At 45.8% G+C, this 15346-nt stretch overlaps 1 protein-coding gene across 1 annotated transcript in view; it reads left to right on the top strand.

Moving 5' to 3' along the window:
* Positions 1-15346, top strand: part of ADCY2 (adenylate cyclase 2) — a 440039-nt gene that overhangs the window by 172605 nt on the left and 252088 nt on the right. The window lies entirely within an intron of this gene.

The following is a 15346-nucleotide window of genomic DNA, read 5'->3' as shown; positions in this document are numbered from 1 at the left end:
GACACTAGTGAGAGCAAAGTCAGCTCTACTTAAATTTATCTTGTCTGTAAACCCATCCAACTAGTAACTTATCCAACCTCTAAGATAGTAAGCAATATTTCACCGATATTAGTGTTTATTTACTGTAGACCCACCGTCCAACTTATGTGGGGGCTGTGTTCTCGCAATCCCCACGTAAGTCAAATTTCCCGTGCAATGCAAGGGAGCCAGGAGACTGATGAGGGCACCAGCCCTGGTCAGTTTCCTGGCTCCAGGGAGTGGAGAGAAGCCGGGGATGAAGTGACTTCCTGGCTCCTTCCCTCCCCTCTGGGAAACTGACTAACACCAGTGCTGGGCAGTTCCCTGGCTCCCACAATAAAGTGGGGAGCCAGGAAACTGACTAACACATTGCTGGTCAGTTTCCTGGCTCCCCGCCACTCATGGGAGCCAGGCGTGGCTTCTCCCCAGTTTCTCCCAGCTGGGGGAAGCCAGGGAGAAGCCTCAGCTGTGTGATTGTCTGTATGCCTGGCTTCCACTAGCTGGGGGAGCCAGGCAGGCAGACAGCTACAGAGTGGCTTTGGGTTACATTTAACTTGCATTAAAGCAAGTTAAGCGCAACTCGAAGTCACACATTTTGGGCGTTTACTCTAAGTATCTTACTCTATATTTTAGAAATGTGTGTCAGTGCATCTGTCTGTGAGTCTGTTCAAGAACGCCTCCTAAACTGTAAAAGCTAGGCCCATCAAATTTGGTGTGCAGTTCCCTCTAATAACTTAAAGCAAGGTCTGCGTTTGAATGTGTCAGGAGAAGAGAATGCTCATGGAATGTGATTCTTTCATATCAAGTAGAAAATGAGGGATGTGCTTACAGGGGCAGTTATACTCACTCATGATCACAGGGGTGCAGCAAGCATAGTGACAGACATGACCACATGGGGGCAGCAAGTGCCCCAGCAAGCAGACACTGGCCAGCAGCACCCACCAACGCTGTCTATCCCAGGGAGGAGCTGCTGGCTGCTGTGCAGCCCCTGCTGCCATGAGCTGGCTCCAGGGAGTGCTGGAGGGTGGCTTGTGTGGTCCTCTCTTCACCTTATGTCTGTCCAGGGAAGAAGCTGAAGGGTGAGGTGTGTGGCTACCACCAGCCTTGGGAGAAGCCAGTGGGCTGGGTGCAGGGCCCCCACCCCCATGGCTCAGTCCTGGGGAGGGGATGGCATCGATCGCCTCTCCATCCTCCATCCCTGCTCTGGACCCCTCCTGCACCATTCACACCTGCAGCCTCTTGCCCTGAGCCCCCTACTTCCCCACACACACACACACACACACACACACACACACACACACACACACACACACACACACACACACACACACACACACACACACACACACACACACTCCCTCCCTCTCTCTCTCTCCCCTGAAGGACCTGAGCAATGTCAGGTAAGTGTTCTAGTGTTCTGCTCAAGTCCCAACTCTGCTCCAGACGTCCTGCATGGTCTTGGATACATATGTGCCTGTGCTTCGGTTCTCGACCTGTACGTTGGGTGCTTATATGTTACGATACTGTCACTTTGCTGTTTTGAATCACTCAGTGGCTTTAAAAACTGTCAAACAACTTTTTTTTCAGACCTTCGGAGTCCACGTAGCTCTGACTGGTACAGGCCTGAGACAGCTTGTCGTATTTCATACACTCCTGAAGCAACATCTCCTGGTTCTTACAGATAACCACTAGAACCCTTTATTTTTTCAGTCACTTAGCAGATCTGTTCTGGGACTCTTCACTTTAACATTTACCTGCTTCTGTTGATTGAGCCGTAGGAACTACAATCTATTTTATTATAGCTGTGCAGATGATCCTGGTATAATTTATGCTTTCATCCAACTTTCACAGTGAGGGCTTGACTTTGGCTATTTATATGCAGGTTATTTTGCAGTGGATACCTCATGACTTTATGAAGGTGAAATTGAACAAAATAGAAGTAGTGATTAATGGCTCTAAGCAGCCAGTAAGCAGTGATCCCTCCCGGAGGTTTCCATTTGAGGGTATATTATTTATTCCATCTTTAAACTTAAAAAGTATGAGTGATAGATTATCTTCAGATCTATGTTGTGTGTCCATTTCATACAATACAGTATTTTCATTTTATTGGTAAAACTTTTTACTGTCTGGATAATACTATCAACCTGAGGCTGTAGTTGAGCAAATTAGAATTCCTGCAAAATGCCTTCTTAGTTTTTCTGCTGTGATTTTTTTTTATTTTCAGGCACTCCTGCTTATATCACATTTAGAATGAGGCTCATGCAGAATATAGCAGCTCTCATAGTTACTGGCATATGTCAGTCTGAACATATTACCGTTGTTATGGTTTACCTACATGTGTCTATCAGTGGCAGGAATAACTCCGATTCTTGCTTTTGTAACCATATTTATGTTGTTTACTGTGCTCTAAATACTATATAATAGAAGTTGCAACTGGAGTATTTTAAAGATGATGGGTATAGTGTAACATTAGGCAGATAATCTATATTAGGCAGATAATTTATAGGAATCAAGTTTATTTTTGGATGCATAGAATGACTTGTTTTGATGTTATTTCAGCAAATGACATCTAAACAATAATGCATATCATAGATGTACCTGCATTATTGAATGAATTACATATGAGGATACAGAGTAGTTGTTCTTCAAGTTGTGTCCCTGTGAGTGTTTCACTTTTGGGTGTGTGTATGCCAATGCACTATTCATAAGAGACTTTTATCAGCGGTATCCTCAGGTCTGCACCTGTGGGCATATAGGGAGGGCTGGCTCTGCCAGCACTATAATTCCTTCTCAGCTGCCTGTAGTTTGAGACAGAGCATCACAGCATCCATTAGTCAGCATCATGGGTTGCTGCATCTCTTGCCAAAATTATTTTTATACTTTTTTTTGTATTTTTCTTTCCTTTTGTTTAGCACAATTTAGGCTTTTAAAAGTTTTGTCCCTTTCAGTATGGCACCTGATTTGGGCCTTTGATCCACCACACTGAATGCAAGTTTTTGCCCAAGACCCTGGACTTCAAACTCCGCTAGACCTGCTACAGGTCCTTCCCTGCAAACTGCCTCTGCTGTATTGTGGAATCTCATATCCCTTCTAGATAAGGTTTGCTCAGCTTTAAGAACACATAAAGGACAGGCTCAGACTTCTGTTAACAGGGCACATACACAGAAATCCACAGCATCTGAGTCATTGCCCTGTACAATGGGTCCACAGAAGATAACGCCATCTGTCTTTACTACAACAGTAAGAAGACCTTAGGGGCTCTTCAGAACCATCTAAAGCATAGAACAGGCGAACATCCTTTTCCCCACAACAGAAGAAGGATAGAAAGTCACTCCCTAAATCTGTATCTTAAGAAACCTAGTGTTCCATTACAGGTATGACTGAGGCAACCCATTCCATCCAGTACCAGCACCATGGCAGTGGCTATGAAGACCATACCACAATTCCAGGAAATTGTCTGGACAGCTACTTAAAGTAGCACCCGTATAGCACCAAATCTGTGCTTCTGAAACATGAGGACTCCAGAACCAAGCTGAAATTGTCCTCAGTTCCTCTTCTATCAACCACATATGAAAGAGACACTAAACATCGCTCAGTACTGTCTCTGGTCCCACGTGTTATTCTGATTACCAATATATTGTCCAGTCTGTTAATCCATGCAGGCATTTAGCTCCTCAGAAGCCTGAGACACTGTTGATGGGGATATGAAGAGTGACTCCCTGCTGGTACCATCGCATCTCCTGGAGCTTGCTTACTCTCCACTACCATCTTCAGTGACATCATAACCTCTGGCACTGTCATGGGCCTCCAGTCCCTCATAAACTCTTTGAGGATACAGAGATGCAAGTCAATACCACCTTGATACCACGTGATACCTTGATATCAACATGCCCAATGACAAATGCAATTAAAGCTCCCTTTCCTATTCTGGTATTAATTTGACCACCTGTACCAACCCTATTTGCCACCCCCAATCAGCATAGGAGATGTCAGATTTGTGACTCTCTATACAGGGTTCCCCTTTTCAACCTCCTTTGTTTGGAGTGCATCCTGAGGTTGTAAATTGTAATGGGAACACATCCAGCATTGACAAGGACAACAGTGATGTTTTGCCTTTTTCCTTTGCATCCCACCACGATCGGTGATAGATATCCCAGCCCTACTTTCTTTTTATATGGCCCTCTGACAGGTGTATCTACTCTGCTACACTTGATGCAGAAAGTGGGCAGCAGTCAGGACTTGCTGAGAAAGCTGCATAAGGAGGAACAGAAGGTGAAATTCTTTTCCTGCCAGGTGCTGTGGAGACAGAGGAGGCCCTGAAATGGCTACTGTAGAGTCAGCAGCAGCAGGCAATGCAGCAACAACACCAGGCTCCACTGCTGCAACAGACTGCACCCAGCAGCAGCTCCAAGTGGCTTGCCAAGGTGGGGCCCAGAGATCTCCCTTGTGACATATGAGCAGGTTGCCACTGCTGTTTGGTGGCAGCCAGAGCACTGGGCCACGCTGGTTGTCCTACCTTCCATCAGCCTGCTGGAACTTAGACCCCTGTAAGAAACCCCCACCTGGGCGACCGTGATGTTGAGGCCATAGTTGCAGACTGGAGTGCCCCAGGGCAGATGATATATGTGTGTCCAGGAGGGACACTTCTGACACAATTGTCCATTCATGGACTGCAGCTGCAGCCAGAAGTAGCTGACAGGCTCCTGGACCAGTAAAAAGCATCCAGCAAAACTCCTGTTCCTCTTGCAGGTGACCAGCACCCCAGTGACAGCCCTGATCGACTTAGGGTGCTGGTAAATGCTTGTCCAGGCCAGCCAAAAGGAATCCCTTGTCCTGGCAGGGGCCCTCATCCACTTGCAGGGCATCCCCAGAGATGTACAGATATATCTGTCTGCCAGGTCATGACTGGAGGGCAAGGAAAGGAAAATGCTGTGTTGGCTTGGCCACAAGACTGGCCTACTCCGTGATCCTGGGGTGTGACTAGTGGTCTTCTCATATAGCTATGCAAGAGTGGAGCAGTTGACCCTCAGAAGAAGGGAACTCAGGGCCAGTGAGGGGGAGTCCTGAACTGTGGGGTACCACAGGAAAGTCCCTTCAGCTGGCCAGAGACACCAGTTTGTTGCCCTCCCCTCACCCTGGTACTGAGTTGTCAGTTACAGCCAGAGAGGAGTGACTGGCAATCAGTGGGGCTTCCTGAACCAAACATGGCAGCTAGTGGCAAACCCAGAATTGGAGGGAGACACTGACCAACGGCTACCCCAAAGGCAGCAATTTGAGCTACAAGACAACTTCCTCTACTGTCTGGCTAAAGACCTCCAAACATGAGAGGCATTCCTGCTGTCATGGGTGGTGGAATAATAGGCCAGGGGAGGCTCTGCCTCTCCCGGTGCTACTGCAGCCACTGGAATTCTTGTTGCAAGATTTTGCGGGGAAGGTTTTGATTTATTGTGCCCCAAGCAAGTTCTGTGGCAGCTGAGGATGCGATATGTGCTTTTCAGATTCCAAGGTTCCTCAGTAATCTTCCTGGACTCCAAAGAGATTAGTCATAAACCTCAGGAAATTGCCCCACGTACATTCCAGGGTATGTCAAAAACTTTTTTTCATAGGAGAGTCTGACAGACACCTGGCAGCTTAGGGTCTGGTGAGGGGAGGCTGCAGCTGACCAGGGACTCCTCTGGGCAGGTCAGGTGGGGAGACTCATGGCTTCAGCTGGCTTGAGGATCTCCTAGCCAGGAGGAATGCTTGGGACTCCTCTCTGGTGGGGTGGGGGCTTTGGGCTCTGACATGGGGGAAATGAGGGACTTGGGGCTCTGTCTGGGGGGCACAAATGGAAGGGGTGGAACAAGCCAGCCTTCCCAAATGGGTGCTCTGTCCACTGCCTATGCTGATAATTTTGATGCTGTGAAAGCTCTGACGAGGCTCTCCCTGCCTTGCCTGCTTGATGCCCCAACATTACAGTGGGTGACATTGAGATTGTTTTGGCCCAGTATATAGCTGGAGGTTGAGAACCACTGCTTTAGACCCCAGCTTTTCTGTACGTCAGGTCTCTCTGTTACTTTCCTACTTCATAGAGGTACTCTGAGGAGGATAACTACCTTAAAGATTGTGAGGTGAACAGCCACTATGCTTATGTGGGGGCCACAATAAATCCAATAGTTCACAACATCTTATCAAAGCTCCGGGTTTTTGTTTTTTTTATTTTAACCACCCCTGTTTTTCCCATACTACCCTACACCCAGAAATACTTATGCCAGGGGAATTTTAAGCAAAATATGTGGTCTTAAATCTCTTTTGTCTACCAAATCCTGCTGCCTTGAAAGCACAAAGTTACTTTCAGCCAAGAAACAAGTCACACTATGGTATCGGAGAGATAATTCTATATTTATATTCTTTTCTTCATGAGAAGGGAAAACTTCCTGTTCTTCCCCCTTTCCTTCATATAAAAGCAAAACAAAACTGGCTTCTCCTGATTCTCCCGTTCCTTTCAGAAAGATATCTAGGCTATGTCTGCACTTACCCCCAACTTAGAAGAGGCCTGGTAATCAGGGTGATGGGAGATTACTAATGAAGTGTTGCAGTGAATATGCAGCACTTTATTAGGCAAATTCTCCCCCGCGGCAACTTCAAAGTGTCAAACTTTGAAGTGCCGGCATGCGTGTAGCCGCGGGCACTTTAAAGTTGCGCGGGCACTTCGCAGTGCGTGCAGCTGCATGCATGCCGGCCCTTCAGAGTTGCCGCAGGGGAAAATTAGCCTAACAAAGTGCTGCATATTGACTGCAGCACTTTCTTAGTAATCTCCCATCACCCTGATTACCATGCCCCTTTGAAGCTGGGGTCAAGCGTAGACCCAGCCCAGCTGTTTAAGGGACTTTATCAGAAGAAACTTAGGTGAGAGTAAAGGCATTTCAAAGTAGCTCAGGCACTTTGAAGTGCCTGCAGCCTGATGGCATACCGGCACTTTGAAGTTTGACACTTAGAGGCCGCGTCTACACGTGCACGCTACTTCGAAGTAGCGGCGCCAACTTCGAAATAGCACCCGTCACGGCTACACGTGTTGGGCGCTATTTCGAAGTTGAAATCGACGCTAGGCGGCGACATTTCGAAGTCGCTAACCCCATGAGGGGATGGGAATAGCGCCCTACTTCGAAGCTGAACGTCGAAGTAGGGCACGTGTAGCCAATCCGCGTCCCGCAACATCGAAATAGCGGGGTCCGCCATGGCAGCCATCAGCTGAGGGGTTGAGAGACGCTCTCTCTCCAGCCCCTGCGGGGCTCTATGGTCACCGTGTGCAGCAACCCTTAGCCTAGGGCTTCTGGCTGCTGCTGCTGCAGCTGGGGATCCATGCTGCATGCACAGGGTCTGCAACCAGTTGTCGGCTCTGTGGATCTTGTGTTGTTTAGTGCAAGTGTGTCTGGGAGGGGCCCTTTAAGGGAGCAGCTTACTGTTGAGTCCGCCCTGTGACCCTGTCTGCAGCTGTTCCTGGCACCCTTATTTCGATGCGTGCTACTTTGGTGTGTAGACGTTCCCTCGCAGCGCCTATTTCGATGTGGTGCTGCCCAACGTCGAAGTTGAACGTCGACGTTGCCAGCCCTGGAGGACGTGTAGACGTTATTCATAGAAATAGCTTATTTCGATGTCGCTACATCGAAATAAGCTATTTCAATGTAGCGTGCACGTGTAGACGTAGCCAGAAGTTGCCATGGGGGAGAATTTGCCTAATGAAGTGCTGCATATTCATTGCAGCACTTCATTAGGAATCTCCCATCACCCTGATTATCATGCCCCCTTCGAAGTTGTGGGCAAGTGTAGACATAGCCTTATAGTACGATAAAGGAGATTGCCTGTGTAGAAATTGAAATAACTGGATCAGTTGAATTTCACGCTTAATTATTTCAGTGCGGAATTGTATGTGGACACTACTTTTTGTTTAAGCCTGCCTGCCTTGGGGTTGGTACACCCTGCTGTGGGGTGCAAGGCTGTATAAAGAAAGCAAGAGTAGGGGGCTAGTAGTCTGTTGCTTTGTTGGCTCTCAGATTCTGGGGCCTGAGCCAATTCAGCTACCCTGGTCTCTTCATGGCTGTGTGGTCTAGTGGCCAGAGTCAATACAGCTGCTATGGCCTTTGTCACAGTGGGGCTGAGAGACTGCGACCTGATTCTTCAAGTGGTGATTGCATTCAGTTTAGGGTTAGTTCTAGCTGGGGCAGTACAGTTTTTATACACCCCATTACACATCTACCCTTTTAGGATAAGACCTAATGTGAGCTCTTGCTCTTCCCCCCACCTCCCCCCAAGATAAGAATTTTGCATTAGCATGGGCCCCACCTGGGTGATGTAGTAGGCAAAATATTCGTAGAGCTGGAGGAAGAGGAATCACAACATACTCTGGGCATTGGTGTTGTTCATGCTGGTGATCCAGTGGAGGGATGCAGAACTGGTTTTGCCTGAAATGATAGTTGGCAGGGTTCACGATCAGCCCTGCTCCTCTGAGTGTTTGCAGAGTGGTATTGAGGTGCTGCAGATATTTCTCCCATCTGGAACTAACTGTACATCACAGTGGTGGTGATGTATGCAGCTGCACATTCGTTGTGTGTCTCAGTTGTTGGTCCATCATGTGCTGGATGGTGCCTGCTGCTCGCCCTGCCCAAATGGCATGATGGGAAGTTGGTACAAGACAAATAGTGTTGGGGAAAGTAATATTTCCCTGGGATGTTTGGGTCAGGATATACATCAATATCCAAGTTCAATGCTGAGATAAACAATTCCCTAGCTGCTGAAGGAACTCATCTACCCAGGTCACTGGGTGGGCATCGAAACATAATAACGCTAACCTTCTTGTAATTCATGCAAAGCTGTATCAGCTGGTTTTGGGACCAGGACAGTAGGATTTCACCACACACTCCAGGATTCCTCTGACTTCCAGGGCAAGCATTGCTTCAAGTTCTTTCTGGGCTATGTCCCACATCCTCTGTGGAAACAGCCCAGGGTGTTCTTGGTCTTCTTCCCTGGGTAGATAGCTGTATGGTGTCTTGTCATGTCCATCATCCCGGGTAAGCTGACAGTAAGATGGGGGAAGCCCTTAGCAAATTGTTGTGCCTATTCCTGTTCCTTTGCGTGGGTGAGCACATGTTCAGTTGAAATGGATGTTGTGTCTGATGGCTTGACTGCTGGTGACCACGCCTCTGGAAAAGAAGAGGAGTCGGCAGACCTTCATTGGCCTTGCATGCTTCTAGGAGGTTAATGTGAGGTGTCTGGACATCGCTTCACTGCCTGGGTAAGTGGATTTCATAACGTGCTCGTCTAACATTCTGGATTACCTCAGATGGCCCTCAGCACTTGTCAAGAACTCGGACTTTGAGGATGATAAAGGGAGTGGGACCCATTGCCCAGATTCAGAAGTCTGTAGCTTACCTTGTCAATTACACTGGAGTTCTTAGGTTTGCTGTGCCCAAAATGAATTCTTGTGGGTCACTCCTCTGCACCACCCAGAGCCTCTGGAGACAGTCCTGAAGTTGTAAGGGGACCGACCCCATGACTCCGGACTGTTGGTCTTTCATCCTGTGTGGGTGTGCCAACTTCTGGGCTACAAGAGGAATCGGCTATTTTCACCACCTTCTCTTGGGGGGGCCCAGTTTGTCAGGCACGCTATTCGGCAGCTGTTGCGCATGACTGCAGGTGGGAAGTGGATGAATGCCTCGTTTGTGAATTCTGCTGAGGCTTCAGTTTGATTGAGACACAAGTGTCAGGAATTAAGTGGCTGTGCACATGCCTTGCCACAGAAATTTAGGTACATTACTAATGGGAATTTAGGAGTCATCTGAGTGATAGTTTTATGAATATCAGTGATTCCTAAATGTTGGACCTGGGCATGTAAACTGGCAGTTATATGCGTATGTCCACACTGTGAACGCAGCAGTTAATGGCTTGCCCACAACAGACTAGGTAATGAGACCTAGACTTTCAAAGTTCTAGATTAGCACCTTGATCATCTTTTTTCTCCTACCGATGTTTTTTAATTCTACAAAGATGAAATTGGTGATATCATCACACTTACATATTCAACTTACACAGATAGAAATACAGGATTATCAAAATACTGATTTCATTTGTTAAATTTTAATATTCTGTTTCTTTTAGCATGCCAAAGTTTGTTATAGATCTCCTTTATAATGACGTGTGTACAAATCCCAGATCCTTTTACAGAAAATTGGTAATATTTAAAAAGCATTCAACTTGCTGTGTGTTTAAATCCAGTACCAATATGAAGACTATATGGAGGTTTTGACTGGTTAGTACATTTTCATTGCTATGGTTGTTTTATCAAATTGAGTGGCTTAAGTGGGTTATCTAGCTGTCTTGATAATGTTTAAGAGCAGATGAATTTATGGTGGGGTTTTCAAAAAGGCTCTGAATTAGCAAGTTCTCCTCCTATGATACAGGAACTGATATAGGAATTTTATAATGCTTAGCACTTCTGAAAATTTTATTCTCAAAGTATTTCTTTGGGGGTGTGTCTATTTCTTTTCCTTTTGAGCCAAATCGTGAAAGCATTTTAATCAGTGCAGGACTTTTCTTAGGATTTATGGGGCCTTATGGAGAATTATTAAGCTGATGTCTCACTGACCCTAATGTGTGGAAGGAGCACAGCTGCTGCACAAAACCTTCTTAGATTCCAATGGTGCACCACACCGGCCTGCCCAATCAGCAGAACTCCTAATGTGAACTAACACAGCTTGAATTAAATTTGTGTGAAACTGGGACAAATTAAAAGAAAAAAACTGTTTAAAATTAAATATATGAAAAAACTTTAATATATTTTATTTGCGGTGTGATTATTCGTCCCGTGAACAGAACCTGCCCCATATCCCTCCCTTGACTATGGGTGCTGGTGGAGGGAGACAGGGTGGGGGGAACTGGGTCTTCCCTAGGGTGCAGGTGGGGGGAATGGAGCTGAGATGACTGAGACTCTGCCCAGGGGTCCTGGGTGAGGGGGATGGGATCAGGGGAGCTGCTCCTCCCCCTGGGCTGCTGGTGGGTGGAAAAGGGCAGGAAACTGGGGCTGTCCCAGTTGTGCTGTGGTGGGGAATGGGGCATGGTGAACCCCCATGGTGGGGACAGAAGCTGAGCCAGCCTGTGTGCTGACTCAGCCTTTTAAACGCAGAACAGGAGGATGGGGGAGAGGGAGGATTAACTGAGGAATCGACAGGAATTTTGTCAGTGACTCACTTACTAAATTACTCTTTAACATCACCACTAAATATATACACACACAACTAGTTTTTATACAGGAGAATTATTTATTTATTTGGTATCTTAAGACTACAGCCACAATGTCTCCTTGACTCTTTGTGTTACGTAAACTTCCACAGACATGTCCAACCAAAATTGGCCACCCTACTTCTAACATGTCAGTCCCCAGTCCAGGTCGCTGTTGGTGGTGCACCAGTATCTGCAGTAGGCACTCTTCCTGCCGTGTCTGTCCTGTCTGGGGGTATCTGTTGCTCTTGAGAACTTTCAGGGACTCAGAAATAGCTTTCCAGCTCCATGGGGTGGTCTGAATCCTCCTCACGCTGTGTTAACAAGCTTTGATACAAGCTTTTTGCTCTTCCTCCTGGCTGAAGGAACTGTCAGTTATTAGGCTGTAGGCGATGACACCTGCAGCAGCCAGCTGCACTGTCAGTGGGGCTGCTGCTGCTTTTTTCACAATGGTGTGACAGGCCCGAGGGGAACTGCAGTCAGTGGAATTTCCCAACAGGGGATTGGGAACATTGTGCAAATAATCAGTTTGTGAGGGGAGCTGAATGCTATCTCGCTTTCTGGCTCACTTCACTTCTTTCCCTTTTTCTTTCCTCTCAGCTGACACCCCAGGAAGAGAAGCTACATCCTCTTTCTCAGGCATTTGGTCTCAAGGGTTTCTGGCCAGTACTGGGCTGGCGAGGCTGGTACTTTTAATGCAGAGGTGTTCAATATGTTTGCCACTCACCACATGTGGCAAATAGGAGTCCACGGTGTGGTGAATATGGCTGTTGAGTCCCATGCGGCTCTTGGAGCCTTTAAAACGGCTCCTCCGGAGAGCCTCACGCAGGGTGTACCATCTGCCCACTCCACGCACGCGCCCCCCCCACTTGGTGGGAGAAGCGTGTGGTGGCAGCAGCCCCACCAGCAGATCTGGCAGGGCTGGTGAGTCTCCAGCATTGAATTAGAATGGGGGAGAGGCTGGGGGTGCCTGGCTTTGGGGGAGTGGGAGGGCATTTGTTTATGGGGGGGAATGTGGTGAATATGGAAAGATGACAACCACACGTGTGGCAATTTTTGAATTCCTGTTGTGCGCCGCTCTTTAATCGATTTACAAATTGGCAGAAAAATCATGTAGTCTGTCAGGGTTTTATATTTTAAAAGATTTTTATGATTTTGAAGATTTGAATTATTATCACAATACACTGGGATAGCTAATGTTAAAAGTTTCTCTGTCCAGCTAAAGGTACTGCAGTTTTCCCACTTCCACTGTTTAAGGAATAATAAATCAGTAGAGCCCTGATTTGTACTCATAGACATAGATTGAAGCTGGTATCTGTTCATTTGTGTGGATCTAATCACGAAATAGTCCAATGCCAAGGAAGAGGAATGCGGTACCATCACTCCTAAGAGTCAGCTCCACACGCTGGCTGCTCCTTCTGGCAGTGTGGCTACAGTCCCCAGCCCTGCCTCTTGTCTGGGCTCATGCAGCCCCACTCTAAAAAAATTGGATGTCAAATCCTAGCGAAGAAAATAGAGACAAGCATGATCTCTGGCAAGAAAAGTGTAAAAATATAATTAGACTTAAAAAAAAGTCAAAGAATAACTGGCAAAAGACTCGAAAACCAGCCAAAATATTTTTAAGTACATCAGAAGCAGGAAGCCTGCAAAACAGTCACTGAGGCTGCTGGACTGTTGAGGTGCTAAAGAAGCGCTTGTGGAAGACAAGGTCATCGTGGAGAATCTAAATGAATTATTTGCACTGGTCCCTATTGCAGAGGATGTGAGTGAGATTCCTTGTCCTGACCCATTCTTGTTAGATGACAAATCCAAGGAATTGTCCCAGCTAGAGGTGTCTGTACAGGAGGTTTTCTATTAAATGGGTGAATTAAAACAGTAATAAGTCAGCAGAGCCAGATGGTATTTACTGAAGAGTTCTGAAGGAACTCAGGTATGAAATTGCAGAACTACAAACTGTGCAGTCAGACCTGTCACTTAAGTCAGAGTTTGTACCATATGACAGGAGGATAGCTAAGGTGACATCATTTTTTCTAAAGGCTGCAGAGGCAATTCTGGCGATTGCAAGATAGTAAACATAACTTCAGTACCAGGCAAAATGGTCAAAATTGTAGCAAAGAACAGAATTATAAAACCATAGATTACTATATATGGGAAAACAACCAGTGAGGTGGCAAATTGCAGATGATACAAAATTATTCAAGGCCGTTAAGTCCAGAGCATACTGAGAAGAGTTATAAAGGCGTCTCGCAAAACTGGGTGACTGTGCAAAAAATTAGCAAATGAAATTTAGAGTTGCCAAGTGCAAAGTAATGCATATTAGAAAATAGAATTCCAACTATATATACAAAATGATGGGATCTAAATTTTAGCTGTCACCGCTAAAGACAGAGATCTTGGAGTTACTGAAATAAATTCTTTGAAAACATTCTCTGAATGTGCAGCAGCAGTAAAACAACAACAACAACAACAAACTCTGTAACCGACTATTATGAGCCATTAGGAAAAGGATAGGTAATAATGTAGGAAATATCAAAACACCACTTTATAAATCTATGGTTCACCCATACCTTGAGAACTGCATTTCAGGTCTGATCACGCACCTCAAAAAAGATATTAGAATTGAAAAATGTGAAGAGAATTTAACAAAAAGTGTTAAGGATAAGGAACAATTTCCATATGAGAAGAGATTAAAATGATTGGGACTGTTCATCTTGAAAGAGACAATAAAGGAGGGATAAGATAGAGATCTATAAAATCAGAAATGGTGTGGAGAAAGTGTATAAGGAAGTTCACATAAAATAAGAACCAGGGTTCTCAGAATTCAAAGAACAGGTGGCAGGTTTAAAACTAACATACAGAAGTACTTCTTCACACAACCTACAGTCAGCCTTATTAGCAGGAGATACCAAAAGTATGAATGGATGTAAGATGAGTTAGGTAAGTTCTTGGAGGATAGGTTCCTCAGTGCTGTAAGTCAAGATGCTCAAGGATGCAAACCTACGCTCTGCATGTCCCTAAGTCTCTGACTGCCAGATGCTGTGGTTTGATAACAGGGAATGGATCTCTTTAGTTACCCTGTTCTATTCATTCCCTCTAAATCATCTGCTATGGGTCACTGTGGGAAGGCCGGGTATTAGGCTAGATGGACTATTGGTTCTACCCAGTATACCAGAATAGCAGAAACCAGCTGGCACATTCTGGTGAATCTGTCCATAAAAGCTAAACACAAAACATAATTAATATTTTAACTAAATATTTAAGTAAAATACCAAATGATAGCATGCTCTTTGACATTTCTAGTTTAATGTTCAAGTGTGAATTTTTTTAATATAAAAAAAATCATGGTATGAACATAGAGGAGAGCTAATGCAAAAGTATTATTTAGTTGTTTCTGCCTTGTAGCAAAACTGTGAAAGAGGCGGGCAGAGAATGTGATATGTCTTTTAAAAATCAATTTAATCTGTCATCACAAAAACAGAAATGCTTGAATCTTAATTATGCATGGTGTCACTACAGGGTAAAGATAAGGTCCGAGTTTCCTAACATGAGGGGAGAAGGGAAGAAAGAGAGTAAGCCACATGAGAGTGGCAGTGTAGCCTGATGGTTTCAGCACACTGGTCCACGATGTGATAGACCAAGTATGTAGTCCCCCTGCGCCAATGACTTTTTAATTATTATCTACAATTCAACAACTTCAACGGGAGAGGCTGAGAGAGCCCCACAAAACCCAGTGGTTAGAGCATTCATGAGAGAGGAGGCAGATCCCTGTCCAAATTGCTTCTCCCACTCCAGTGGGGTGGGATTTGAATTGGGAATGTCCTACATCCCAGGGGAGTATCTTAACCATTGCACTAAAAGTTATGTGGGAGTTCCTTCTTGACTCTTGTGTATGAACTCAGCTGAGGGGTTCATTTCAGTAGGTGTGTTCACAGGGTACCTACTGGATCAGGCCCCACATGCAATTTAGAAAGACAAATGTGTACTTTCCCCTGGGTTTGTGACTTACTCTGGGGCATGGGCATGAGAGAGGTGTCTGCATGCCTGGCAGGCCGCAGCAGAATGCACGTATTCAGAA

Source organism: Carettochelys insculpta, chromosome 2 (genome assembly GCF_033958435.1).
Source record: "Carettochelys insculpta isolate YL-2023 chromosome 2, ASM3395843v1, whole genome shotgun sequence".
Classification (NCBI taxonomy): Eukaryota; Metazoa; Chordata; order Testudines; family Carettochelyidae; genus Carettochelys; species Carettochelys insculpta.
Note: the sequence above shows the minus strand (reverse complement) of the source record. Positions and strands in the feature narration are given on the sequence as shown.